Raw genomic sequence first — 5430 nt, 5'->3', positions numbered from 1 at the left:
GACTGATGTGCCTCGCCCAGGAAGAGCGCAATGATGGTGCGCTGGGTTTGAGCCATTCCTCAGAATAGTTTGGTCCACAGAAACAGTGGGTTATTCAAATAGGGCATATAAATTGTTAATAAAAATTTTTATATCGAAGGCACCTAGCTCAGGTGGTAAGAGAATATTTCTAATTTACAGCATTGTTTCACTAAAACTGATGGAAGGGTTTGGGATCATCATTTAAATGAGTCTTCAGTAAAATTGGGAAATGTACAGAGCTGGAAGTAGGAAGGACTGTTCAGAATGCAAGTAAGGTGAATATTGCCAAATGTGATTTAATCTTCCATTAGTTTCTAGATGTGTGCTGTGCCAGTTTTATCTCAAAATGGGATCTGTGCTCACATATATTTGGCAAATGATTTAAATTATACTCTTTTCTACGAGTCTCAGAATTCACATTACCATATTAAAAACTTTGAGAAGTCATACCACAAAGAATCCTGTTTAAGTTTGCTTAACCTAGTCTTGAAGGGAGCAATTATTAATGTACATGCATCTGCAAAATCCGAAAAGCTGACTAAGACAAAAGAAACATGGTAAGGATTTGTTGTTTATCATTAAACTTCCTAGTGCAGAACATTATCCTTTTGAGCTTTAGTTGAAATCTTAAAGTAGAAGGATGTTGAAATAAACAAGTCACTAAAGATTTTTTTTTCCTTTGGTGGGTAATAATGGAGAATTTTGCCTTCAAAAGTTAGTTAAGGCTTCCTTAACTAACACTGAAGGGTGTTAGAAGTGAATTTCTGTACAATCACAACAAATCCTGAGGTGTATTTCCATTAGTCAGGAAAATCTATAAGTATATTATATTTAGTAACAGCCGCCAAAATTTTCCTTTGTAAGTAGTTGACCAACTGCCATGATGATGTGTGTTTTTCCTAAGGAAAGTGATAATCAATCAAAATGTTTCTGGGTATAGAAAAGTGTCTTGGCCAGGCTGTGGACATCTTTAAGATACAGCTCAGTTTCCTCAAGATGTTGCTTGATACTCTGAGTGATTTATCCCAATAGAACACATTTATTCAATAGAATGTATTGGTTCAGATCTCATGTTGCATACCCTATTTTATTTAAAAAAACCTTTATCATTAAAAAATCAAACCTCCAAGGCAAGGGAAGTAAAAGAAAAAGTAAATGAATGGGGCTATATCAAACTAAAAAACTTCTGCACAGCAAAAGAAACCATTAATTCCTGGTGCCTTGAACAATATGTACATTAACTGGAATTTTTCAGTTTGAGTTTGTTAAAATATCCCTATAACTAGATAGAACTGACCAGTTCAAATATATATATAATCTATAAATATTTGTCTTAATGAGGCTGCCTGAAATAATTAAAAATGAATTAATTTAATAATTTTCAGTTAATACCCTACTACCTCCACCATATTATCTTCACTATAAGCACAGTGTCATCTGATGGTTATCTGTGATAAGACATTTTGAATGTTTCACATTTGGCATAATATTACCTCCTCTGTGTCAGCAATGCTACCACTATAGTTGATGCTCAGGAATATTAACCTCTTTGTTCCTGTATCTTGAGTTGGACATGACACTTGAATTCTTATTTAAAATCTGTTTGACTTTAAAAATCTGTGGAAGAGCTCATATATTAAGAAAGAGAATAAATGTGTGTTGTGATGTGTAATGGAAGTTGAAATCATTCCCAGGGTTTGGGCACTGTCAGCTTCCATTAAGTGCTTGCGAAATAAAGTTGGTTAGATGAGACTTTAAATTGCTACAGTACCATAAAAATGATGATGATTAAACAAAAATGCATTGATTTAGGGCCGGCCAAGTGGCTCAGTTGGTTAAGAGCTCGCTCAAGAGTTTGAGCTCTGAGCAACANAGGTTCTTAATCCAGTTGTCTACCGATGGGCATTTCGGTTGTTTCCAAGTCTTGGCTATTGTGAATAGCACTGCAATGAACATAGGGGTGCATATATTTTTTCGAATTAATGTCCTGGGTTTTTCCAGATAAATACCTAAGAGTGGGATTACTGGGTCATAAGGTAGCTCCATTTCCAATTTTTTGAGATACCTCCATACTGATTTCCATAGTGGCTGCACCAATCTGCAGTCCCACCAACAGTGCTCCAGGGTTCCCTTTTCCCCACAACCTTGCCAGCACTTGTTTGTTGATTTATTGATGATAGCCATTCTGACGGGAGTGAAGTGGTATCTCATTGTGGTTTTTATTTGCATCTCTCTAATGATTAGTGAGGTTGAGCATTTTTTCATATGCCTGTTGGCCATCTGTATGTCCTCTTTAGAGAACTGTCTCTTCATATCCTCTGCCCATTTTCTAATTGGGTTGTTTGTTTTCTTGGTGTTGAGTTGCATGAGTGTTTTATAAATTTTGGTTATTAACCCCTTATCAGATATATCGTTGACAAATATCTTCTCCCATTCAGTAGGCTTCCTTTTTGCTTTATTGATGGTTTCCTTTGTTGTGGAAAAACTTTTAAGTTTGATGTAGTCTCATACGTTCATTTTTTCTTTTACTTCCCTAGCCCACAGGAATGTATCAGTAAAAATATTGCTCAGGGTAATGTCTGCAAATTTACTCCTTATATTTTCTTCTAGGAGTTTTATGGTTTCAGGTCTTACATCTAAGTCTTTAATCCATTTTGAATTTGTTCTTGTATACGGCGTAAGGAAGTGGTCCAGTTTCATTTTTTTTGCATGTGTCAGTCCAATTTTCTCAGTACCGTTTATTAAATAGACTGTCTTTACCCCAATGTAAATTCTTCCTTCCATTGCCATAGACTAACTGCCCGTAGATGCGTGGATTTATTTCTGGGCTCTCTATTCTGTTTCATTGATCTATGTGCCTGTTTTTATGACAGTACCATACTGTCTTGATTACTGTAGGCTTGTAGTACGTTTTAATATGTGGTAGCATGATACCCCCTACTTTGTTCTTATTTCTCAGGATTGCCGTGGCTATTTGGGGTCTTGTTTGGTTCCATGTAAATTTCAGGATTATATTTTCTATTTCTGTGAAAAATGCCCTAGGTAGTTTGATAGGAATTGCATTGAATCTATATATTGCTTTAGGCAGTATGGACATTTTAACTATATTAATTCTTCCTATCCATGAGCATATATTCTTTTAATTAAAATGTATTGGGGTGACGATGGTTAGTAAAATTACATGGGTTTCAATTATACAATTTAAATGGCTACATAAAATATTTCTCTGGAATTTAATTAGAGGTAGCATCTGAGTAGATAACCAACACCTTCAAATGAGTAAACATATTAGAATCAAGTGGAAGACCAAGGATCAAATTTGAATAAAATCCAATAAATCACTCAAAATAACATTCAAATATATATTTATATTTCTTGATAAATATATACAAAAATTTAATAATAGACACCTCTGGAGAGAGTGACTTAAAGTATCCTTATAACCACCTTTAAAGAAAAAATAAGTGTAACAGTGACGCTATATCTTCTATTTTTGAAATTTAGACTTCTGATGTAATTCGATTTGACAGTTGTTTGGCTTGAGGCTTTTTGAAATTTTTTTTTCCTTTCTTTTTTTCCCTACCCTCGAACCAAACCTTGATGACTGTTTACTGTACATTTAGTATGCATACCAGCTTCAATGTTTCTATTTACTTGGGGCAAGTGTGCATACCTGGCCTGGTAACCTGGGAGGAGGTTTTCTTGCATCTGTATGGGATTTACTCCTGATCCTGGGGCTGACTAGCCTCTAGGACGCCTTTTTCCTGAAGTTTCCTGGCCAACTCCTCCTTCTTTTGTTCTGCCCCTCCTTGCATGTCTATACAACCTTTGGCAATATTAAGAGAAGGAAGGCAGTCTTTGTGACAGGGAGTCACTGTCTTCCCTGAATGCTGGTATTTTGGAATAAACCTGTTTTTCTTTCCACCAACCTTGGCTCTTGAGTTTTGGCTTTTGTGTGGCAAGCAGCCAAATCTTTTGCATGGTAACATAAGGAACATGTGTTATTTTAATATTTAAAAATGTAAATGCCCATCAAATGTACATGTAAGCAATTACAAAGCCAACATGTGTAAATTTTGCTAGATACCAGTATCAGAGAAGGTCACGATTCAAGACCTCAATAACACTTTGTGAAATTTAACTATGTGCCAGACACTGTGCTAAGCACTTGACATGCATTGCTGAACTTAACCCTCACAATGCCCCTTAAAACTTTTTGGCTGTATTATTAGCCTCACTTTTTAGATGACAAACTGAGGACTAGAGTGATTAAAGATTAAATAATTTGCTTAAATTTTCATTGCTGGTAACTTGAGAGCTGGAAATCAAACTCAGGTCTGCCTCCAAAGTCTCTGTTCTTCCCTATTATGAATGTGTGTGTGTGTGTGTGTGTGTGTGTGTATCTGTGTAATTAGTAATCATCACTTATTTAAATTAAAATTATATTTTCAAACAATGATATTCTCTATAAATATGCCTTGATGATACCCAAGATCCTGTTTTTATTTCAGCAGAAAATGATGATAGACTTAGATTTGAGCTCCCATCACTCATTTTAAACAAGAGCTTCTAGTTCCTATAAACATCTTAAGATTTTTCTTATTATCTAACCACCGCCACCCCACCCCACCCACCTTGCACCTTCATGAATTGAGAGAATTTCATTAATTTATTCAGGTTTATCTTTAATGATGTCTTTTCCATAAAATTTGGGAAGGGAATCACTAAGGTAAGACACTGATGTGTGAAATTCTTCTGAGGATAAGACCCCTCAATTATTTTCAATAAAGCTCACACATTCCAACTCCCATAATTTTGTTGTTCTGTGACATATATTTATATTTGAGTGTAAAGAATCAATATCAAATTTTTTTCCTAGAAAGAGAGCTTTAAAAGAGAATAATATCTGAAGAAACAAAAGTGTCAGTTTTTGCGGAAAAGTGGAAAGAAAGAGGAGGCTGGGTTACAAAGATAAAGCACTCCTCAAGATTCTGTTGAGACTCAGGCTCTAAATCAGTTTTCAGAAAGGTTTAGTATGGTCAGGGGCAATGTCTAAAGAAAACAGTTCTAGATATATAATATCAGAGCCTCTCCAATTTAAGCCTCATTTAATTTACAAATATTTTGCCTATGACTGAAGCCTGCCTGTTAGAAAAATATCCTGAAGGTGATTTTATTTTGGTATTTTGTTTTTAACTTAGGCACACAAAAGTGCCAAACAAAGAAAGCCCTTTCATAACAGCCTGGGGAAGTTTGTGAAGAGAGAATGGGCTTCATAACTGTGGTATTGTAGCCACCATTAAAGCCAAATGAGGGCCGGCCGAGTGGCGCGATGGTTGGGAACTGGCTTGGGACACCAGAGGGCCCCGGTTCGGATCCCACATATGAGGGCCAGTGACACTGCCCTCT

This window comes from Hipposideros armiger, unplaced genomic scaffold, assembly GCF_001890085.2.
Source record: "Hipposideros armiger isolate ML-2016 unplaced genomic scaffold, ASM189008v1 scaffold_306, whole genome shotgun sequence".
NCBI lineage: Eukaryota > Metazoa > Chordata > Mammalia > Chiroptera > Hipposideridae > Hipposideros > Hipposideros armiger.
The sequence above is the reverse complement of the archived record's forward strand: the minus strand, read 5'-3'. Positions refer to the sequence as shown.